The 25490-nt window shown below is 37.8% G+C and overlaps 1 long non-coding RNA gene across 4 annotated transcripts in view; it reads left to right on the forward strand.

Moving 5' to 3' along the window:
* The window catches only part of LOC136005708 (uncharacterized), a 38181-nt gene extending 13774 nt beyond the window's left edge, over positions 1 to 24407 (forward strand). For 3 of the 4 annotated variants that reach the window (XR_010608846.1, XR_010608847.1, XR_010608849.1), the window contains 3 exons: positions 6297 to 6387; positions 22639 to 22680; positions 24261 to 24407. This is a non-coding gene — a long non-coding RNA (uncharacterized LOC136005708). The remainder of the gene's footprint in view (positions 1 to 6296; positions 6388 to 22638; positions 22681 to 24260) is intronic. The other variant, XR_010608848.1, reaches the window with a different exon arrangement.
* The last annotated feature ends 1083 nt before the right edge of the window (positions 24408 to 25490 follow it).

Raw genomic sequence — 25490 nt, forward strand, 5'->3', positions numbered from 1 at the left:
TTAATTATTTTTTTTTTTGTGCATAAGAAAGACCTATTTCAATAAATACATTTAAAAAAAAATTAAAATGGTGTTTACGTGATGTATTTTGCAATTGCTTTTCTTGGCCCTGGGAGAAAATCTGTATCTCTGCTTTAACAGTAGTTGTCTAAATAGGGAAGAGCAGTAATACTGGAGAGAAAAAACTTATTTTGAACTGGCATAAAAGTCTGTTTATTTTCCAACTTCTCATTTTTTTAATAATGTATTGATATTAGAAAGGAAGTTATATTCACTAAGCTGGTGTAATAAATGACTTGGTACCCTGTAATTTAACTCTGTATGAAGAACAGTAAACTGCCTTAAAGAGATAATGTGAACTTTGTAATGCTTGATGCTGTCAACTTTTTTATTTTATATTTTTTTTCTGAAGACCATACATGATTTTGAAATCAAAGGAAACCTCACTGCAGACGCAGCCGTTAGAAAATGAGCCTTTTTTTTAATTCATAAGGAATAATATACCTCTAAGACTGTTTGGTTTACCCCCCTGTGAACCTGAAAGGTAGAATTGGTATTTCTTATCCACTAAGCCAAGCGTATATTTCCCTACCTCCTTGCCCACCCTCCCCCAGTCATTGGAAATAATATTCCTGTTACATGTACAAAGTCATGCAGTCTCAGAATGAAAAGATAAATAGTTTGATATAAAAATGTAAGTCAATACAAGTCAAGGAATTTATATTGACTCCACTCACTCCCTTATCGGCATGACAAAGTAGATGGTGATTTGATACTCTATGGTCTAAATGGCTTTGAGTGGTGTTTTGTTCATAGTGTATTTGGTAGCCTGTGATGTGAGTTAAAGTGCAGATTCTAGTCAGAATTAAAACTGGCTTTTTCATAACTGATACAGAGCACCAATAGCCAGGTCTGGATCTCTGAATAAAGTATAGATGGATGAGAGGAATTTTACTTGCTGCACTTCAAACTGCTCACTGTATGCGGTGAGTCAGAATTTGTTCCCAGAATTAGTTAAGGTGAGCTGAAGAAGTTATCTTTGCGATTGTGGAGTCAAGGAAAGCATCATGATGGCAGTCTCAGTCCCTGAACTATTTGGTCTGTGTTTTGAAGAGATGGATCAAAACATGGGTACACTATGTCTTGAGCAGCTGCCTCTGGAGACTTACAAAGCATTATGGAATACCGGTTAGATGATGAACTGAATGTACCAAGAAAGAGGTATTTTATAAAAAAATGAAAATCTGAATAATACATGATGTACATTCTCTGTAATACATACAGTTTACGTAGCATAACCATAGCTTTCTTCTGAAATTCAATTTCTTTCTGTCTACTTGAAGTAATAGCAGAACCAAAAAAGGAACATGGCATGAGTCTAAACTAATCCTCACCATCAATTTTAGTATAAATTATTGACATGCTAATTATATTAGTAGTGATCTGTAGATAATGCGAATTGCTCTTCAGATATTAATTCAAGTAAAACTTTGGCAGTTAATATTCAAACTGATTCATATTAGTTTAAGTCTTTAATTGTATTTAATTATAGTTTTGCTTATGAAACAAACAGCTGCACTTTTTTCATTACCTGTTAGTCTGCCATTTGAAAGGATTAAATTTCTGTGCATCTCTACAAAGTATTTTTTTGGTTGGAGCAATCCCAGGCACAGCTACAGACTGGGCAAAGAAGAGATTCAGAGCGGCCCTGCAGAGAAGGACTTGGGGGTGCTGGTCGATGAGAAAATGAACATGAGCCGGCTTCAGTGTGCGCTCGCAGCCCAGAAAGCCAACCATATCCTGGGCTGCATCAAAAGGAGTGTGACCAGCAGGTCGAAGGAGGTGATCCTGCCCCTCTGCTCTTGTGAGACCTCACTTGGAGTATTGTGTGCAGTTCTGGTGTCCTCAACATAAAAAGGACATGGAACTGCTGGAACAAGTCCAGAGGAGGCCACGAGGATGATCAGGGGACTGGAGCACCTCCCGTATGAAGACAGGCTGAGGAAGTTGGGGCTGTTCAGCCTGGAGAAGAGAAGGCTGTGTGGAGATCTCATAGCAGCCTTCCAGTATCCGAAGGGGACCTATAGGGATGCTGGGGAGGGACTCTTCATCATGGACTGTAGTGACAGGACAAGGGGTAATGGGTTAGAACTTAAACAGGGGAAGTTTAGATTGGATATAAGGAAGAAATTCTTTACTGTGAGGTTGGTGAGGCACTGGAATGGGTTGCCCAGGGGGGTTGTGAGTGCTCCATCCCTGGCAGTGTTCAAGGCCAGGTTGGATGAAGCCTTGGGTGGGATGGTTTAGTGTGAGGTGTCCCTGTCCATGGCAGGGGGGTTGGAACTAGATGATCTTGAGGTCCTTTACAACCCTAACTATTCTATGATTTTACACCTTATATTGCACCTGGACTAATATTTCCAGAACTTGTGATAGAGTGCAGCTTTTCATCTAACCACATTATTGTTTGCAGTAACCCATTTAGCTTGCCTATCTTGGCTCAAGATGGTAGATACTAATTGTAACATCTCAAACAAAACAGCATGTATAATTTCTATGTAGCATTCTTAAAAATGTTGTAACAAATTAGTTAAATGAAGTTGAGTACAATCGAAACTTCTCTAACCAGTTGCTGATAGATGCTACCTGTATAATATTATGCAAAGGTATTTATTGAGAATATTCAACATCAGATTTTGAGAGCTGATGAAATTGACTATAAATATAGGTCCCACATATAGGAGCTAAAAAGGAAGCTTGAGTGAGATAAGATTTTCATAGCAACTTATATTTACTTCCTCTTCGTTTTCTGGAAAAGTTATTAAGGACTAAGCTTCCAGGCAGCAGAATTAATTAAACTTCCGTTGTTGTTCGGCCACGAGCACAGGTAAGTTGTTCCCCTACCAAATTAGAGAACATGGTAGTTTGGAAATGCAGTTATTATGGAGTGTAGTTGCGTGGCTGTGCTTCAAACCCCTCTATCATTTCACCAGAGGACTGGTGATGCTGGTGTATAATTCAAAGAAGGGAAGCTACTTTTGCTGTGCCAACAACTGGGTCTTTAAGTGCAGCAAAGGTTTTCTGCAGCAGCCAGAGCAACCAAAAGTTTTGCACATGTAATCACAAAGTCTTTGATTGTCCGTTAAATTCTGTGTTGGCTAAGCTTGTGCTGTCTTTGAGACAGGAATGAGAAAAACTGTGCATCTTTGTCTTAGCAGATAGTATGGTTTGCATTCATAATTATGTCACAGTAGATAAACCAAATAGTGAGTTTGTGGGTGCATTATGCAGCAGATCAGTCACCATTATACTTCCGACTGTGTGACTGGGATAGAAATTTGGCTGTTCACCATCAGAAGACAAGACTTAACTAATCTGATCAGTCTTGTAGCAGACAGTCAAAATTTTCTTTCCCAGTGGACTAGAAGCCGCAAGACATGTTCTAGCCAGTTGATAGGACAAATTATTAAATACTTTTTGCAACAACAAGGAATGCCAAATACACTATTTTGTAACATCACAAAGGAGATATGAGGAGTAGCTTGTTTCTTCCTTCTTTGAATTTTTCCATTAATGTGTCCTTCTCTGTTTATGTTTTCAACCCCTCCTCCAAGATACACAGCGCTAATTCCAGCAAAATGACAGGAAAGCTACCTCTTTGCATACTTCTGGAAGAGGAGAATTCACTTCTTACTGTTAAATGAAGCAGAAAAAATAGGAAAAGGACCTGTACTGAGACAGTACAATATTTGTATTGCACATACCAAGTTAATGTACAAGGCAGGAGGTATCCTGCCACTCTATATTTAAAAAGTGAAAGTCAAGCTAGTTTCCACTGGAAATACAGCATTTCTGTTGGGGGGGTGGGGGAGGGGAGTGCTGGGGGAAGAGGGATGGAAGGTTCCATGCAACTGTGGAGATGGTTTTATAGCCAAGAACAGAGTGAAGGAGGAGGGTATGACTTGGAGTCCTGAAGGGGACACAAAGCAGTGAGGAAGCCACGGGATGGTAGAGAGTAAAACTTTGCTTGAGAGGGTGGCAGCTCTGATAAAAGTGGAAGACTGAAGAAGCTAGGGTTTGCTGGACAGAGTGAAAGGATGTATACAACAATAATGGAGGTGGAAGAAAAGAAGAAAGGGGGCAAGAGGGAGATTTATATTGGTCATGGAGGTTGAAACAGAACATCCTAGGCAAAGAAATAGGGAGAATAATGTATTGCTGTGGTATGTCTATTGTGATTAACTTACGGGAGTCGTAAGATTTTCTTAAATACCCTTTTTTTTTTTTTTTCCTCACATTGAGAGTATTGTAATTTGTTACTACATTCTGTACTGTATCAGTGTGTCTTGCCTTTAGGCCCAACCAGCTATTATAGATGAGATGGTTACTGACCAGTTGTAAATATTTTTAACCCTCTGCTTAGGGAGGGTTGATCTTCTCTAATAACATTGTGAAGACTGTAGTAGGAGACAAATGTATTACATTTGCTCCAGTCTTTTTGATCCTGTTACTACTAGAATATTACAGATAGCAAGCACATCAGGATTACAAAAAATCCAGTTGCTGCGCAGTCAGCAAGATAGAAAAAACCCTATTTGTGATTTGTTTGGTTGGGTTTTTTTATCATTTATATGGACTTATATTTTTCATTAGGAGGTCTTTTATATATTGAACTATGACTGTAATCTGTTAATACAAACTTTGACATTTCTGAAAAAGTGAAGTGACATTGAAACTATGAACCTAGAAGGCAATAATAAACAGGAAAGCAGAAATATACAAAAAAACTAGATAAATTTTTTTTTTGGTTGTTGCTTAGGAGCTGCAAGTGAATGACCACTGTGTTGCATCAGCTGTCACTGCATGTAGAAAAGCTGGACTGTATAATGTGTGGTGTAGTTAATATGCTGGTTAACAAGGGTGTAAGAATTCTGGACAATCGGCAGAGTATCAGATAAAACAATTCTTTGAAACTATTTTTCATTCTTGGTGATACATCTTACTTTTCACTGCAACTAATGTGAAAACTTCTGACCCGCAAACTCAGATCCAGTGATTATCAAATAATTATCAAGCTACTAGCTATTTTTGCTTAACATGTCTAGAACTGAAAAAATAAAGCATATTCTGTTCTTTGATTCTTTCTTTCTCTCAGTATTGATCATTTTTGTCAGACTTACTCAAATTTGTTAGAACTAATAATTCTTTGAGTATATTCAGGCAATAATATACTGCCTAGCAAAAATTTGGTTGACGCATATAACTACATTCCTGGACTTTCTGAACTTTGGGTACTGCTTATCTAATAATCTTAAGACAACCTATTTTTTTTTTTAAGTTAATAGCACTGAAATTGCTATAAGGATGCATTTTCTGGCGTGGAATTTCATTGTGTTTAATTCTGAAAATGAGAAAAGATGCAAGGTGTTTAATACTGTTGAATCTAATTTCTTAGTAGGAAATTGTAATAGATTTGCTGCATTGTGTTGAAATGTGTTCATTGTGAAGAATATTTTGGTTTACATTAGTTGAAGTGTTCTAAGTTAGTAATGTTTTCTAAAATTATAAATTCCATCAGAGACAATCACTTTGCCTGTTACAAAGTGTTACTTTACAGACTGTGTAAGACATTGTATAGATTTCTCCATTTGCATCTAAAAGAATGCTGAAATTCTACGAATTTAACATGACGTATCCCATCACTGAGGAGTCTGAGATTCTGCTAGTTCTTTTTAGAACACTTACTTTAGTGAGAGGAAGATGATGTGAAAAGATATCACTACATGTCTGTGTTTCCTTGTACAATGTGCTGGCCACATCTGGAAACTTTATTCTTTGAAGCATGTAATGTCTTTGTAACTATGCAATCCAGAAAAATATTGTTGTGTAGAAAAAATTTAAGGAAGAAATACAAAGACAAGCAGGTAGTTAAACATGAATTACTACTGTGAGACAATTAAGATTAGTAGAATTACTTGCATGTTGTAATGTTGCCCTAATGAAGTTTAATTATGATACAAGAATTTAAATTGGAGCTGTGGTGATTGAAAACTTGTATGACAGGTATGTGGAAATGCTGGTGATTTGGGTTGCTTCATTTTGCTGTTAGACTTTTAGTAATTACTTGAACACACCTGATAAGGCATCATTAATTATGACAAAAAAGAAAAATCTATCACCATCACATTAAAAAATGCATTTTGTAATGCTGAAAGCTACACTGGTTTTTAGGAAATGGAACATCTTCTGTCTGTCCTACTGCTCCCTTTTTAACCTATGCTTAATTCTCATTTCAGATACTGGAGGCTGAAAGAATCCAGAGTTTTTGAAACAAGAAGGGTGAAACAAGACTTTCTCCTGCGCAGACTCCTGACTGTGTGACATGATGTAAGTCATCTAACCATTTTATCTCTTTTTTTTTCTGTTGTAGATGAAGAAGATTCATGGTTTTCTGTATTTTTAGGAATGCTTGGTTTTGATTGAATTTCCTACCAGGAGGAAAATTTTATTTTAAAATCCAATTTAGTACAGAAAAGCTGTTTTCAAATAAATTACAAAAGAAAAACTTCCTTCTTAACTTTTCGAGCTAAAATTATGAATTAGATTTGTAGTACTTTCACAAGAGTATCAGCATCTCTCAACTGGTCTGTGTTATAGTCTGTTTAATGTACATTCATAATAACTTCAGGAAATAGAGTTTTCAGAATAATTTCTTGGTGAGCTAGGATGGTAGTGCGGACTGCAGTAGAGAGGACAAAAATACTTTGTTTGAAGACAAGAAGAGGTAATGGATTTGGAATCCTGAGTAGCTCATGTTTGAAGGGGGTGTTCATGGTTCTAATGATGACTTCAGTTAGCTTTCAAGATGGATACTACTACTATATGTGCTAGGAAAGGCATTCACTTAAAGTCCTCCTTGTAATAAAATAGTAATTGTTACCAACATACTATTTTATTTGTAACTTCATTTTTAGCATTGGTTTCCATACATTAACTTTATTATAAATATATTTAAATGTCATTTGTATTTCCATCCTTACATGAATATGATGATTGTATGAACTCAGGGATTTCGAGTTCTTCTGGGGATATAAACATGAACTTCCAGCTAAGAACTTTGCTGTTGTTGTTAAACATGAATTAACCCTGATTGTTTGAAGTTTTTTCAGTTAATTATCTTTCCCTCTTTCTCATTCCTTCTTTCGTTGCAGAAAGCCTTATATTCACTTAACTTTGCTTTTGCTTTTATCTTGCCCTGTATGTGCTAGCCCACAACAGGAGTGAGACACTAATCTTGTTTATTCACTAGTCATTCTTCTTAAAGAATTTGAAATCAGATTGGTCACATTAGTAATTATTCATTTTTAAGCATTTATAGTTATTATTTTCTGTGTTTATCAGCTGGTGCTTTTTAAGGTCGTTATGAAAATTAAGTTCCTTTCCTGACTATAGATTTAGGGGTTTTTTTTAATCTGCTATTGATGTAAAATACACGATGCAAATAAAACCGTGTTTGCAGTTGTTGTCTATTTCAGAATCTCTGATAATTAACTCTGGGGCTTCCTTATCGGTACATCTTTGTCTAATAACCTCAGCTGTCTTTCTATATGTAGTTGTATTTCTCATAAAAATTACACTCCTAGGGAGACTTCTGTTTCTGTATCATTAAGGTTTGGAATAGCTGATTGCCATTTTTGTTGTGTATTTACATTATTTTTTAAATGTGTAAAGTATTTTATAACACTTAATTTCACAGAGTATTGATAGTGTGAGGTGCTCATAGTCTTTATGGGGTGAGCAGTCTTTTCAGTAATACTTTAAATGTCATTTTCCGAAAGCTACCTAGTCTCTCTTCACTGTCTTACATCTGCAGTATGCAAACTTTGTGTGGTTCAGTTATCTGTGTAAGTAATAAACTTGTCAGGGATTGAAATGAGCAGATAATGAATTATTAATAGTTTGGTATAGGCAGTATTTTATTCAAAATAAGTTTTTACAAGTTTTCAGATTTGGGGGTTTAGACTTTTTCTAATTTATGAAACATGAGGAGACTAAAGCACAGGTAGTGTTCACCAAATGCACTTGGTTTATTGTGCTTATTTTACTAGGCATACTGTATCTAACTTGTCACTGTACTATCTTGATATTTTAGAAAATTGATACTGTCTCTCTTAATGCATTCTTTCAGAGGTCCCTATTATCTATATTGGTTATTTAATATGTAGCCTGTAAATCTGTAGGAAAATAAGTCAGATCATACTTTTTCTTCTGTAAGCAATAGAATTCATAGTTTTAAATTCATAGGTCTAATTTGACAAATATGGTCCAGACAGATGGAGAACACTTGCTACAGTTTGTTAGGTGATCAAAAAAAAAAAAAACCAAACAACAACAAAGTCCTCCCAGAAACTCTCAAACCCACAATAATTTTCTTTACATTTTCAGTTCCACTGTTCCTGAAAGTGGAAAGTCATTGTCAGAGAGGCTGTGTTCATAGTTGTGCTAACCTGATCTTTTTTGTCATGTAAGCTTGTATACTTCAGATATTTGAGAGGAAAAATCGAAAACCTAAATTTAACTGTATTCAACAGAAGATCAATTATATGAGTCGAGTGATGTATTCTTGGTGACCTGTGTTGCTAAGAAACAAACTCTTGTGTCAATTGATTAAATCTTCTTGCAAGTGTTTTTACCACAAGATCCATTGCAATGCCTTATTCAGGCTCTAACATCTGAAATCCGTTAACCATGAGGTTAAGCTTATCTGCTTCTTGACTTACTTTATTCTTGCTCCATCTAAACTAAAATCACCAAGTCACCTTTCCATGAACATCTGCTATAAAGTTCCAGTTCTCCAGGGGACAAAACAAAATTGCCTGTTTCTCCAGACTTACCTCACTCTTGTTTCTTGCTTTGTTCCTGGCAATGCATTTGCCACATGGTAATGGAGCCAGGATGCCATCTTCAGCCCATTCTTATTCTGCAGTCATTAGCATTGAATTTGCAGGTTAGGGTGGAACACTAACTTGTTCTGGGCATGTAGTGAGTTTCTGTTAAGTAAGTCAGTGCACACACACACGAAAAGATTTTTAACAGCTCACTGTTTTTTGTATTAGATTAGTTGATAACATGGTCAGATAAAAAATCTGCCACTGTCAAAATAGTCTGAAAAAATTTAAACCAATAAAATAATTTCTGTATAGAATCTGTCCTGTGCATTATAGCACTACATAACCTTGATGTAGTGGAAGGAATCTGGCTAGATTGACTATGATTTTATTTTGCCTGTACTTACTTGAACAGTATTTTTAAAACGTCACCTTCCTTATTCAGCTACAGAACTAATACATTTGTTTTATATTTTTTTGACATTTTTTCTTAATTATTGTAAAATCTTTTTTCTGAAGTTTGAAATACATGGCATTATTCCCTGTGTATTTATGTAAAATATTGGTGCTGTGTGTAGCTCGTCACCATCTCATTTCTGTATCCACCTTGAAACTTCTTTTCAAATGTTTCAGTCTGGCCCCCCAGTACTCACTCCCTTTCTATGCCAGCCATTATTGCCCACTTGATAAATTTTCATATCATCTCTTTTTTTGGCTTTTCCTGGTGTTGTCTGTCCCACTAGATAGGAGTTCATGCAGTAATCTCCTTACATACCATGGTTTCTTAACATCACTTTGCTCTGCTAGCTGTGCAAAGTTCATAATGATTTCATTAAGGTTTTGCTGAGATTACAGCCTGTAATACTGATCATTCAACATAAAAATGACATGGAGCTATTGAAGCAAGTCCAGAGGAGGGTCACAAGGATTATCAGGGAACTGTAGCACCTCCCGTATGAAGACAGGCTGAGAAAGTTGGGACTGTTCAGCATGAAGAAGAAAAGGCTGCGTGGAGACATCGTAGCAGCATTCTAGCATCTGAAGGGGGACTACAAGAATGCTGGGGAGGGACTCTTCATTAGGGACTGTAGTGATAGGACAAGGAGTAACAGTTTAAAACTTAAAACAGGGAAAGTTCAGGTTAGATATAAGGAAGAAATTCTTCACTGTGAGGGTGATGAGGCACTGGAATGGGTTGCCTAAGGAAGTTGTGAATGCTCCAAGTTGTGAATCCCTGACTGTGCAAGGCCAGGTTGGATGGAGTCTTGGGTGACATGGTTTAGTGTGAGGTGTCCCTGCCCATGGCAGTGGGTTTGGAACTAGAGGATCCTAAAGTCCTTTCCAACCCTAACTATTCTATGATTGTATGACTCTGTATTCATTCCATTCCTCACCTTTCTATATCATTTTTTCTAGTTTTTCATTGAACTTTTGCTCTTCATTAATGTGAGACTAGAATTTTAATCCAGATATCTAAATCTCATGATTCGGAACAAATCATATACCCAGAGAAGATCCAAAATTTACTAAGTCAACTGAAACTTATAGAACATTATAAATTACAGCTTGCAATATCTTGTGCTTATCCGTTAGTGCTGTACAGCTGTGACTTATCAGGCATTAACCATTATATCTCTACCTTACCATGTTCTTAATTTGCTATATTTCATTTATTGTTCGCAGCCATTATTGTTCCAGGTAGTACGAGTAGCTTTATAGGTCAGCTTGCACAATCTCAGCAACTTTTCGCTGACCCTTACTTCATACTCATTCTGAAATATTTCTAGGACAAATATTGGAGGCTCAGTAGGTCTGTTGATTTACAGTAGTAATAATGCTCCTCCTTCTCAGGAAAAGAAAGAAAAAAAAAATATTCCTGTGAAATCTTTGTTCTGTAAGCTAATTCGGAATTCTCAGCTTGTTTTACTAGAGATGAGTCAAATGATCAGTCGTAACTTACAGCACTAATTTGGACGTATGGCCTCTGAAACAATAGAAGATTTTTGGCTTCTGCTCATGCAAATCATGTGGTTTTGGCTTCCAAATTTTGGTTTGTTTCTCAATTTTAAATTCCATCAGACTCGTTCGGGAGTTTCTAAACACCACAGGCCACTATTATTATTTCTAATGCTTGAAAGAGGCTACATTTCATTTTAGTTCTCTATTCAGTAGATTGTTTGGTGCTGCTGTTCACAACAATGTTGCTTTATTGACAGGCAAATGCAGGATAACAACCTCCCAAGCTCTGAGGTCAGAAGGTTTTATGCCACATGAGGTCTCACTTCCTTGGTTATGTGAATGTTAGTAGGTTACAGAGTGCCAGGAAATTTTCCCCCATGCTGGATTCAGTTGTCCATGCTGTTTTATTTTTTTTTTTTTTTTTTTTGTACAACTGAGTAGAGTTTTGCCCAGGATATTGTGAAAAATTTCCAGAGTTAGGGAGTTTGTACAGGCTGTTGGTCATTCTCACTTGGCAGTTTGCTTGCAGTCAGCCTGTTTGGAAGTGTTTAGAAACATGGACTTGTTCTGTTCTAGAACAGCTAGTCTGAGTGCTGGAGAGTTATGAGTAAACTCATCACAGTTAAGTGATGAGTACACCTGTAACTTCTAAGGACCAAGTTGTGTATGTCCTCATACAAAGAGGACATAAGCCCAGAACTCACTGGAAGACGGACAGGAGGTGTTCTTGTGTTTCATAGAAACAAAGTACATCTACTTAGCTGAGCACTGCGACTTTGTATGTGTAGCTCTTGGACTAGTCTGATGTATATCTGTGAAGCTCCAGAATACATGCATCTTTAAAAATGCCAGTGTGACAGATTACTGTATATTGATTTATTCTGAACTTCAGTAATGAGTTATAATACTGTTAGCATCAAATCAACTTTTCTGTGTGGTATGTGGCTGTAGAATTTCCATGCACTTACTGCTTTTTAAAGTAGAATGTGCAACCTTGAAAGTCATCCAGAATTCATGCATTATTCCACATAGCCTTCAGCAGTTATTTCAATGCCTGTCAGTAATGTTGAAATTCCGTGCCTTACTTCTGTCCTGAATTAGTGTCAAGAGGATAGACAGTTGCCTGCCATGGCTAAGATGTGAGGTGAGGCGTAAAAATATACAGTAGGCTTTGCATAGTCTAGCATGATTCTCAACTTCAAAACCAGTTCATTGGGTACAATATATGTCAGTTACTTTGGGGGGGGCAGAATTAAAAAGTTAAAAAAAGTAGAATTGTCTCCGTTTGTGCTGTCATTACTTTCCAGATCACTGCATTTTTATAAGTTTCCTAATTCTGTCTGTTGTCTTGTATCACCACCTGATGATTAATTCTTACTTGCATATCACATGTAAATGACATGCATTGAATAAAGAATTCCCTTAGACTCTGCACGCCAAGAATTCTCATGGCTCCCGAGTGTCAAAAGTGTCCATCCCATATAAGGAATGTCTTTGTAAGTAAGTAATACAAAAGGTTGTTGTAAGAGAAGACGTAGAGAATGTGTGGAAGATTTTCACTCATTTTATTTTTAGCCTTGACTTGTAAAAAATAGCACTGAATAATAGATTTTCAACTGGGCCATGCCGTAAACCTGGACATCACATGTGGCTCTGGATGCTGTGGCAACTGCAGCTGTGTTGTCAAGGCAACAGCCTTGTGCTCAGTAGGCAAAACCAATGAGGATTAAGCAAGACTATATTATAGCTAAGCCTCTGTGAGCTTATCAGGGATGAACAAGATCTGTCTGTTCTTCACTGTGCAGGTGTCCCTTAAGAGTAGGGGAAAAGCAAAAACACAGATGAAATATACCCAATTTAAATGTCAGATTTGGATTATTCTAACAAGTGAGTGCATTTCCCAGTTAGATGGATCAAAAGACTCCATTTGTGTAAGTAAATGTTTATATAAAATAGATACTAGCAAAGAAAGTAATGTGACATGTTTTTCTGTAAGCTATGAAGTGAGGAAGAGGCAATTGAAATACGATGAACTCCGGCAGTCTTTTTGGTCTTTGTTGTAGCTTTATACTCAGGCTGAAATTCAAACACAAATATGCCAAATTTCCCACTGATAAGAAAGTTTATAGAACACAAAGATTCAGAATAGTTGTCAACAGTTTCAAGCACAGTGTTCTTCTCTAGTGAAAGGAATGAATGCATGTGTCACTGAAGTAAACTCACACTCCAACATACACATGTTCTTTCATCCCAGTTTTTTGGCTAGAAGAATCAATATCCAAATGGAACTGAGATAAATTAAGAGTGAGAGTAAAATGCCAAATTGATTTTTGCTGAGTGGGGAAGGAAGTTGAAAGTTAGAAGTTAATAATTTTCTGTTCAAACTTTAAAATATTTTTCTTTTTCTAAAGCAAAACAGAATGCTACACTTCAGTTGAAGCTTCTTAATAAGTAAGAATGAGTAAATGAACAAGTAAATTTTGCATGTTTGGCAGAATCTCTGGAGGTTTTTGTGCTTTTTTTCATGTATTGTCACGTAACATCAAAGGCGATTAAATACCTTTCTTAATTTGACCTATGTTTTAATTGTTAAAATCCAGGTGTTAACAGTGTGTTTTTCTTGTATCAGTATCACCTGAGGCGTTAAAAGGCCATTAAAAAGAAAAAAAAATGTTACTTTATTTGTAGATAATGTTAGATTAACCGTTTTCAATAGTGATACTGTCCTGTGTCTCCTGCAGAGAAGCGAGGAACTGGAGCAAACTATGAAATGAGACGCATCTGATTATCATAGTGATATTGCTTCTGACATTATCTCATAATCTATTTTCTTTCTTGATGTTTTTATTTTTCCTACTGAGGATAACCTGGCAAAGACAATGGATTTTGTCAGGTTTTGATTGTTCTTTTCAGATATTCCATTTTTTTTTTCCATGCTCTCATTTCTTTCTTCTTTATATCTGATTATCTAAAATCCTTGATTTTCTCTACTAGAATTACTGTTTCTATCATTTCATCTAAGTTACAGAAAAAAATCTGTATATAAGGTCTTTCTTATTAAAGAGGGTTCAGATGTTTTGCAGCATGTTTAAGGCTGTTACGGGAAACTTGAAACTTTCATTGCTGCATTTCTGAGAGTGGCCACTTTCCTGTTAAGATTTTGTATCAGAACATCAGGGGAATAAATGAAGCATGATACTTTTCCTAATTCATAGCCTACATCTCAACCTTTTTTCCCCTTCTTGCCTTTTTCCTACTTTTGTACAAATAAATCTGTCTTTATTCTCTCTTGGTTTGTCTTCTATCTGTAGCTTTATGGCAGTTTTTCTTTGCTTTTCAATTACTAAAATCCACGCTTTTGTTAAATACCCTGGATTCTGAAAGGAGTTTGATGTGAATTACATTTAAGATTTAATCTAGAGCTCATTAATATGAATGACCATGACCAGCTATCCCTAATTTAGGGAGTAAGAAGTAGAGTCCAAGTTTGTTTTTTTTTTTTTTACTTTAGAACAACTAACTTGCTGTAACAGTCGGCCAGTAAATTACTGCAAGTTACAGAATCATAGAATAGTTAGGGTTGGAATGACCTTAGGATCCTCTAGTTCCAAACCCACTGCCATGGGCAGGGACACCTCACACTAAACCATGTCATGCAAGGCTCTGTCCAACCCGGCATTGAACACTGCCGGGGATGGAGCATTCACCACCCTTTCGGGCAGTCTGTTCCAGTGCCTCACCACCCTCACAGTAAAGAACTTCTTCCTTGTATCTAACCTGAACTTTCCTGTTTCAGTTTAAACCCATTATCCCTTGTCCTGTCGCTACAGTCCCTGATGAAGAGTTCCTCCCCTGCATCCTTGTAGTCCCCCTTCAGATACTGGAAGGCTGCTATGAGGTCTCCATGCAGCCTTCTCTTCTCCAGGCTGAACAGCCCCAACTTTCTCAGCCTATCTTCATACGGGAGGTGCTCCAGTCCCCTGATCACCCTTGTGGCCCTCCTCTGGACTTGTTCCAACAGTTCCATGTCCTTTTTATGTTGAGGACACCGGAACTGTATGCAATACTGCAAGTGAGGTCTCACGAGAGCAGAGTAGAGAGGCAGGATCACCTCCTTCGACCTGCTGGTCACGCTCCTTTTGATGTGGCCCAGGATACGGTTGGCTTTACGGGCTGCGAGCACACACTGAAGCTGGCTCATGTTCATTTTCTTATCAACCAACACACCCAAGTCCTTCTCCACAGGGCTGCTCTGAATCTCTTCTTTGCCCAGTCTGTAGCTGTGCCTGGGATTGCTCCGACCCAGGTGTAGGACCTTGCACTTGTCATGGTTGAACTTCATAAGGTTGGCATCAGCCCACCTCACAAGCATGTCAAGGTCCCTCTGGATGGCATCCCTTCCCTCCAGCGTATCAACCGGACCACACAGCTTGGTGTCATCAGCAAACTTGCTGAGGGCGCACTGAATCCTGCTGTCCATGTCACCGACAAAGACGTTGAACAAGACCAGTCCCAACACTGATCCCTGAGGGATACCACTCGTTACTGGTCTCCAGCTGGACATTGAGCCATTGACCACAACTCTTTGCATGCGGACGTCCAGGCAGTTCTTTATCCACCGAGTGGTCCATCCATCCAATTGATGTCTCTCCAATTCAGAGACAAGGATGTCATGTGGGAAAGCCTGCAGCACCCATGATTCCCAGGCAGTCTTCTCCTATCCAAGTACTAACTGGGCCCAACCCTGCTTAGCTTCTACTTCTGCTTATCTACTGCTCTGCCACTTTCTGGGATAATCTGCAATCCTGAATAGGCACAGCAGCAGTAGTAGCTGAGTGCCATCTCCTGTGCCTGTGTTTGCATCTTAGCTCAGAGAGCAAGGAAATTTCTGCAGAGGTACTGAACTATGAAGTTGTAGCCTTGCATCGGAGAAAAGTGAAGAGTGGCTCTCATAGCTGTCTCCTGTCTGTAAATAGAGAAGATATTTCATTTCGGAGTAAGACTTGCCAGCAATACACAGCTTACTACCTTAGGAAAGGCGGTCCTCAGTGCCTGTTGGGTTTTTTGATCTCTTGATAAGTGGTGTGCACTTTTCCAGATTGTTTGTTGAATAATGCAAAACATGTCTGTTTTCCATTACTACTTTTATTAAAGAACCTGTGTTCCAATTTAATTTAGTGTTTCAGTGTTTTATAAGTGATAGAACCAAATCCAGAAAATTACTAGAACAAATGAGAAAAAACATTCAACTGATTTGCTAATACTCTTTGGTGTCTCCATTTCCAGTCTGCAGTCTTGATAAAACCTAAGTAGATACTGGTGATGCTTCCATTGAGAGATAAAACATTCTTTTGGAAGTAATAATGTTTGTCCTGTTAACAGACCTTCAGGTTGGCTGGGAATAATACAGAGAGAATATGGATTTGGATTACCAGTTCTGGTTTTTAAGGGTATTAAGAGGCCCACATGCAAGATGATTATTTCAGTGCTTGTTGCTTAGGATTTATACTGAGGCACATGGTTGCTAACACAAAAGTGTTGTGTTTCCTTAGGGGGTATTTATATTTAAGTCCTTTCAGACACAAGAACATAGAATTGGCTGTATTGGATCAAAGCTGTCATTCATTGTCCTGATACTCGGCCTCTCATTGGAGTTGATAACCCATTCTTCAGAGAGAAAGGAAACAATCCATTATATTTACAGAATAATCAGCTTGGTAAAGAAGATTTCATGTTAGGTTCTCCCAGTCACTGCTTGTGAGGCTTTCTTTACATGCAGAGGGTCTGCTCTGTTCTATTGAATGGAGAAAATGAAGGAAAGGTAAAAGTTACTTACTAATGCTGCTGTGCAGAAGAGAACAGCAAGGAAGGCTGATAGAAGGAAAAGGAGGCATAGATTGACAATGACACAAGTAGCCGGCATTGTCTTCTGAATAGTCAGTACTTCACAGATACTGCCTGAACAAGAATGGAGAAATTGGGTGAAATTGAGGATACAATTTTGAGGAGAGGATAGGATTGCATCAGTTACGAGTGTGGTGAGAAACTCGGACATATCATAAGGGGAAGGAAGAAGCTTTTGGAATATGGATTGATTGAAATTATGTTTCCTGATACACAGCTTATTAGGTAACAGCAAGAAAAGACTTGTGTGACATCTGAAGAGCTCCATGCAAGCTCAGCCCCTAATAGTAAACAAGACAAGAACCACAAGGTTGAGAAAAAGGGGTGTTTTAAGCATTTCTTTTTGTCAATATTTCTCTAGTTTGTTTCTGATTGATACCAGCCCAGTATATTTTCATTGTATCATTTGTTGCATTATAAGCCCACATATTCTTTTCTAAATTACAGAGCCTGGATTTTTTTTCTCTTTTGTATGATACCTTTTTCCATACCTCTCCCTATATTTTTAACATTATAATTACAATTCCTGTGTGAACTTACTTCTGTTATTTTTTTATTCTTCCTGTTTTTTGTACATGTGATTGTTAGAACTGAATTAAGTATTACTAGTATAGATATGTCTTTGATTTCTGTAGTCCATGTGAACACTGAGGTCCAAACGAAGAGAGTGCATACTCTCTTCTGTTCTAATTCTTATGCCTTGTTTTTGCTTAAGCTTTTTAGCAACCTTAGATATTAAGGAGCTTTTTGTTAGGTTTCTTTCTTAGTAGGTGCATTGGATTCTATCTCCAATATATGTACAAGTAGGTCAGGGTATTTTTCTTTCCGTGTCCACTGAGTTTATAGTTACGAAGGAAACTGTAGTAGCTAATGTGATTTTCAAGGTGGAAATTAAGTCTGTGCTGTTCTGGTGTCCTCAACATAGAAAGGACATGGAACTGTTGGAGCAAGTCCAGAGGAGGGCCACGAGGACAATAAGAGGGCTGGAGCACCTCCCATATGAAGACAGGCTGAGAAAGTTGGGGCTGTTCAGCCTGGAGAAGAGAAGGCTGAATGAAAACGTCAGACCAGCATTCCAGTATCTGAAAGGAGCTACAAGGATGTTGGTGCGGGACTCTTCATCAGGGACTGTAGCAATAGGGCAAGGGATAATGGGTTTAAACTGAAACAGGGGAAGTTCAGGTTAGATATAAGGAAGAAGTTCTTTACTGTGAGGGTGGTGAGGCACTGGAAGAGGTTGTGCAAAGTGGGAATGCTCCATCCCTGGCAGCGTTCAAGGCCAGGTTGGAAAAAGCCTTGGGTGACATGGTCTAGTGTGAGGTGTCCCTGCCCATGGCAGGGGGATTGGAACTAGATGATCTTAAGGTCCTTTCCAACCCCAACCGTTCTATGATTCTGTGATTCTGTGTTGTCATGGTTGTAGAGCACAGTACAGATAAAAATACAGGCAACTTTTATGTCTCATACACTGGAGCTTATGAAGGTGGGCCTGTAGGTTCTTGCTGTTAGCTCACTTAGTCATTTGTATATTCCTGTTTGCTTGAGATAATATGATCTAATGTATTATTCTCTGAGACACACACATATTTATTTTTCTTAATACTTTCAGGAGTCTAGGTTACAAAGTCCCTATCTGTCCAAAGAGTATTTAGTGGAGCAATGTAATACCAGGACAACCAGAATCATAGTTAGGCAAACGGATATTCTTTCATTCTGTCATCCCTTTAATCACATATCTGGTATGTTCTTGTTTGTTTGGGATCACAGATTTCCTGGATTTAAGCTCTTTTCTTAAGCAATATTGAATTCCTTAGCCTGTGGTATTTGTTTTTTTCATAGGTCCCATACTGTTTAGCAGGGCACATTCATTAACTGCACGTCAGATGTTCCCCTTGAACATTTTCCAGGAATTTTCAATTTACCAAGATTGTAAATGTTATAACGTACAGTTATATGCAAGTTTCATTAGAATCCAGCAGAAGAAAACTAATTATGACGTATTTTACATTGTACTAGACACAAAGTAGTACTTGCCTTTCTTTTGCAACTTAAACCTATGCTTTTCCTGAAAAGCGTAAAATCCTGTCAAATATCAGAGTTCGGTTTTTGCTGAGACAGTAACATTCCCTGGTTAGGATCAGACTTCAGTTTTTGCTGAGACAGTAACTTTCCCTGGTTAGGATGATATCAGGTCCACAGAAGTGATAGGTATTAGATACATAGTACCTGTTTTGCTTCAGTGTGAGCTCCACATAAACCTTTAATATAATTTGGCATATTTACATCACCCTGCTACATCACATTACATTACAAGGTTCTGTTTAAATATACCATCACTTCACTGGCATTTTGGCAGCTCCAGAAACAGGTATTGTAGGATGGGTTTTTTTATTAAATATTCTAATCCATTTTATTATGTTGTTACAATTTAATTTTTTTTTATGGTTGTGTTTAACACTGCTTGCCTATATCGGAGTGTTAATGTGTCTGATTATTTTATTCCAGGAAAAAACTCCTTCTGGTTGGTCTCTAAATATTCTTCCTATTGGCATGTCTGGAGTAAATTTCTCATGTGCAGTACCTTATGAAAGGAATTTCATAGGATATTAATCTCATGCTGGCTGCGAATCTTTGCCAATCTGTAGCAGAAATATTAATGAGATTGTGGTTTAAGATCTGTAATTTTTCTATAGACTAGACTTGACTACACTAGAGTAGTTCAGTTGGAAGGGACATAACAACATGAGTAACAAGTAGTGGCCCTTAAGGATCGGTGTTGGAACTGCTGTTAACATCTTTGTCAGTGACATAGATAGTGGGATTGAGTGTGCCCTCAGCAAGTTTGCTGATGACACCAAGCTGTGTGGTTCGGTTGATACGCTGGAGGGAAGGAATGCCATCCAGAGGGACCTTGACACACTTGTGAGGTGGGCTGATGTCAACCTCATGAAGTTTAACCATGCCAAGTGCAAGGTCCTGCACCTGAGTCAGAGCAGCTACAGGTTGGGCAGAGAAGAGATGCAGAGCAGCCCTGCAGAGAAGGACTTGGGGGTGTTGCTCGATGAGAAAATGAACATGGGCCGGCAGTGTGCGCTTGCAGCCCACAAAGCCAAACGTATCCTGGGCCACATCAAAAGGAGCATGACCAGCAGGTCGAAGGAGATGATCCTGCCTTTCTACTCTGCTCTCGTGAGACCTCACTTGCACTATTGCATACAGTTCCGGTGTCCTCAACATAAAAAGGACATGGAACTGTTGGAACAAGTCCAGAGGAGGGCCACAAGGGTGATCAGGGGCCTGGAGCACCTCCCGTGTGAAGACAGGCTGAGAAAGTTGGGGCTGTTCAGCCTGGAGAAGAGAAGGCTGCGTGGAGACCTCATAGCAGCCTTCCAGTATCTGAAGGGGGCCTATAGGGATGCTGGGGAGGGACTCTTCATCACGGACTGTAGTGACAGGACAAGGGTTAACGGGTTAAAACTTAAACAGGGGAGGTTTAGATTGGATATAAGGAAGAAGTTCTTTACTGTGAGGGTGGTGAGGCACTGGAATGGGTTGCCCGGGGAGGTTGTGAATGCTCCAACCCTGGCAGTGTTCAAGGCCAGGTTGGATAAAGCCCCGGGTGACATGGTTTAGTGTGAGATGTCCCTGCCCATGACAGGGGAGGTGGAACTAGATGATCTTAAGGTCCTTTCCAACCCTAACTATTCTATGATTCTCTGAACTATTTTCATTTTCCCTTGAAATCTCTTACTTAGGTTTTGGTGACTTTTTTTCTTTAAGCATGAACCATACTTCCATGCTTACCCTTTATAGTTGGATTCTTTAGTTATAATTAAAGTTCGTGTGGAATCTAGTAATATATAACCTATTTGTGCTGACCATTATTTAAAATCAGAGTGAATTTTATTAAATCATAAGAAATGGAATTGGAAAGTCTTCTGGTTTTTGGTCCTGCTTTTTAATAATTCCATGCGTCTTGAGAGGATGTGGTTAAGAACTCTTCTATTAAGGCAATAAGTGTACTAGGATCATTGAGTGTAGAATTTGCAGTCACTTTTAAGTTTTGCACTTCAGTGTATTGACTTTCATTGTTTTTTTCTAACTGGGAGTATTATCAGAAGGTAGTCTAAATTTATTGGTCTAGATTTTCAACTGGTTTAAATTAGCATAAGTCACTTGGAGTCAATGCAGCTAAACTCTTCTGCTGGGGTTAAAATAAGAACTTACAAAGTATTTTTTGGAAGATCATACTGCTTCCTCATATATGAAGGAAAAGAGAAGCTTATAGAATGTGGAAGTGAGGACAGGCGGCCTGGGAAGAATACAGGGACATTGTCCAGGAAGCTAGGGATCAGGTCAAGAAAGCTGAGGCCCAGATAGAATTGAGCCTGGACAGGGGACATCAAGAGTAATAGGAATGACTTCTGCAGGTATGTTGCCGCCAGAAGAAAGTCTAGGGATAATGTGGGCCCTCTTGGGAAGGAAATGGGAGAACTGTCAACCCTTGATTTGGAGAAGGCTGAGGTTCTCAAAGACTTCTTAGCCTCAGTCTTCACCGGCAAGTGCTCTGACCATGCTGCTCATTTTTGGAATACAGACGCAGGGACTGTGAGAATGGAGACCTTAGGCCCACTGTAGGAGAGGATCAAGTTCAAGATCATCTTAAAAACCTGAATGTGCACAAGTCCATGGGACCTGATGAAATCCATCTGCGGATCCTGAAGGAGCCGGCAAATGAAGTTGCTAAGCCACTGTCTATCATACTTGAAAAATCATGGCAGACAGGTGAAGTTCCCGATGACTGGAAAAAGGGAAATATAACCCCCATTTTCAAAAAGGAGAAAATGGATGACCCAAGGAATTACAGACCCATCAGTCTCCTCTGTGCCTGCCAAAATCTTGGAGCAGATTCTCCTGGACAGCATGCTAAGGCACATGAAAAATATGCAAAGGGGAAATCCTGTCTGACCAATTTGGTGGCATTCTGTGATGGGGCTGCAGAACTGATGGACAGGGGCAAAGCAGTTGATTTTGTCTACCTAGACTTGTGCAAAGCGTTTGACACTGTCCTGCACAATATCCTTGTCTCTAAACTGAAGGGACATTAATAAAAGTGTCTGTTTTGTTGGCATTTGATATTCTTACTTTTTTTTCTGTGACAGTTCTATGCAGCTTTTCCCAGTGTACTGAATTCGTTTGCTGTGTGACAACGTGTTGTCACTCTACAAATGAGTGGGAAGCAGAACTAGTACTTAGATTATATTCAGGGCAGGAGGGGAACCCAGGCATGTAGGCTGGCAACCTACTTTGGACAGCTTGCACATCTACAATAACATTTTAGCTACTTTGGAGGGGTGTTCTGTCAAAACTAGTGAGTACTTTTCATTTAGTTTTGGCAATTTGCAACAGTTAAGTTTGTTATTACGTTCCAAAGCTTCTATTGTAATGTACATTTGCAACAGATTTTCAGGTATATCTCCTGTAAAGAAAGCTCTTCCTTTTTTTTCTGAAACCTTTTCTTTTTTTCTTTTGTGGAGGACTAAGAGGACTAACTCCAGAGTTCTCTCTCCTCTTGTGGGTTTTCTGGCTGGATTAATTGAAATAATCCAGTATAGTGTTATAAACTTTTGCCTCATCAAAGCAACCCTGAGTTTACCTGGTGTGCGGTATTGTTTGCTGCTTGCCTTCAGATTTCCTGGTCTCCCAGAGTATGTTACACACACTGTCATCATCCTAGTCCTACCGTCAGTATTATAGTCTTAAAAATCTTGTGCTTGCCTACCAAGGTGAGGAATCCCAATCCCTAATAAATAAATATTGAGCCTGTTTTTTGTATTCATGAAGTAAACTTGTTTATCTGATTTTATTCTATTTTATTTTATCTAAGGGTTAGATCAGAATTCTGAAGTGCGAATGGAGAGCCACATAGGTATGAATATGAAATGTCTATGGATTGACATATGTATTGTGGGAGAAGGCTGCAGTTTTCATCATGCATAGTAGGGACAAATTACAATTTTTGAAGGTGCATGAAGAAATGTAATTGCAATAGATCAGACATGTTTCTACATTTTTTTTATGGCATCCTATCATGGTTTTACACTTTCAAGAAACTGAGAAGACTATGAAGGAACAGGATTTCCAAAGTTAAATAATAAAAGGTCTACACAGAAAGTTAGAGGGAAATGCAGGATTTTTTATTTTTTTTTCCCTGAATATATCTTAATTTCCTACCTTAAATTTATTCTGATTTTCTGGATATTGTGGTGGCCATTTCATCTGAGACTGTGAGATTATTTGCATTAAATGACAGAGTGATTTTCATGGCCAGTCTTACATAGCATGCTTAGCAGTACTTTAGAGCTGAAGTAATGATGAACCACACAGTCACTGTTTTGTTATTTTAAACTCAGAGTATGTGGGAAAGACAACTTAGATTTTAGCCTGGTGCTGAATGCATGAAATACCCATTTTCCATCACATTCATGCAGAAAGTTTCCTTTTATATTGCACTGTTTGGCTTGATTACAGCCTTCTGGAAATACATTTTCTTTGTTTTCTTTATCAGGTGGAAAGGTAAGGGCATTCAGAGGATTTCAGATGAGTTTTGTGGTCTGTTTCAGAGCAAAAGAAAACATCAATACAAAACAGTATATCTTGACAGATACAGAAAAATCAAACTACATGACCTTTCGTTGTATAGGTATCCGACCACAGTGCAATAACTCTTTCTTGTATTAAAACCAGAATTTACATAATTACACGTATTGAGAAAAAAAATCTTTATGTGATTACCATTATGAAAAAGCTGTCATTTCAGTTTTAAAGCACTTCAGGAAACAAAACTAAGAGAGTCTGCCAGCATATTCAATTCTTCCATCTTTCACATGAAATCGTACACTATGTTTTGTAACAAAATTGTGATTTTTTTTTTGGTTTTTTTTACATTTCTCCTTAATAGAAAGTGAAAATTGGTGTTCTTGTCTAAAGCAAAATAGTTATAAGAATTTCTCAAAAACAAAAGCACTATGTAGATTTAAAATTGTACATTTCTCTCCCACGTAGTCCTCTTATCTGTTTCTTTTCACAGGTATTTATATGCCTGACCTTGGTCTGATTGACAGGGGAAATTAAATTGCAAAGTCTTAGTATTTCTTTCAATACATCAGTGAGATGATATTAGAAATAATAAATGCATTAGTAGCTTAACTAATGCTTAATTTATAAAAGGTGCCATGTATGCCGTTTTACAGTACACAATTTACTTAATATTATGAAATTATTTTTCTGTCAATAAAATTCTTAAATACTATGATTAGAAGAAAAAAATGTTTTCACAGATTATAAGGGCATGTGCATAAGTACAAGTATATTGTCTGTCTGATGCTGGAATCTTTGATTACAATCAGTAAATACTAGTAATCATAAACTTTCAGATTATTTCTGCTCTCTGTGTCCAGTGAGCTGCTCCTTCTAAACCAAATTTTACTCTGTCTTATCTTTTCCCAGCCTTCAAATCATGAAGAACAGGGCTGCTGCTTCATCTCCAGGTGTATGCATTCCACATACCAGGTTATGAACTTGGTTTGAGAAGCAAAATCAAACAGAATGTGGGAGTTGCCAAAAATTGTTAATAAAAATTAGCAGCAAACATAAGATTGCTTTCCATTTCGTCATTTAGAGTAACTGTTCTGTAGGTACACTCACACATAAACCATAAAAAGCGTGTTGGATTTACAGCTTATATTTATTTCCTACTGCAATCTATACTTTTTTCAATTATCTGTAATCTTTCATTACTATGTTATTATAAGAAAGTGCCTCATTCAGACGCATCTCATTCAGATGTTAGGTCCAAGCCTTAAATTCATTAAGATGAACAAGATTCATTATTTTTATGCTGATTTGGGGAAGAGTGGGCTATCATGAGAAAAGGCTGGGTATCATACTTGTATATGAGTGAAGTCTTGGTTCTCCATAGATAAGTGCCTAGAGGGTATTTGCAGCTGTCTGTAATGATGAATCTTAGTTACCATATCTCTTTTTTTTATATAATTTTTTTTTCTCCCACTTGTTACTGTGATTGCAGTTCTTCTAGTGTGGATACTTACAACAGCCTGCTTAGACTCCTTGTCCATAGGCAATGAAGTAGGCACTTCTCAGAAAAATTTGTCTTATTCTTTATCTAACATAGGTGAGATGAGTCACATTCTGTAAGAGCCCATTTCCCTTCATTGATCATATAGGGACCCTGTATAGCTCAGCTACAAGCTCAGTTATAGGCATCTGGTTAAGTGAGGTGAATCCTGATTTGTCATTTGTAAAAGTATTATCTCTTAGGGAGCACATAATCGACTCTTATAGTTCAGTTAAACTCATAAAAGAGGAAACATTACTTCCTTGTTCCAAGATGGGAAAGTTACAGTGACCTCTCTAGAGTGTTTTACTTGACAGAGTTAACTTTCAGGATTGCTTCTTTCAACTACAGATTTCTCTAAATGTTCAGATTCACTTTTTCTTTTTTTTTTTTTTTTCCATTTATTGAACAGAAAACTTTTGCCTTCATTTCTCTTCCCCTGCAGATATTAGCAGATCTTGAAACTTCAATACAGACTATGCATTGATGAATGGACAGTATGTTTCCTCTTTAAAAAATGCTAATAAGATGTGGTCACACAAAATAGATGTAGGCATATTTATAACTTTCCAGGCAAAAAAAATAGGAGATCCCTATCTTGT

The sequence above is a fragment of the Lathamus discolor genome, chromosome Z, assembly GCF_037157495.1.
Source record: "Lathamus discolor isolate bLatDis1 chromosome Z, bLatDis1.hap1, whole genome shotgun sequence".
NCBI classification, from domain to species: Eukaryota; Metazoa; Chordata; class Aves; order Psittaciformes; family Psittacidae; genus Lathamus; species Lathamus discolor.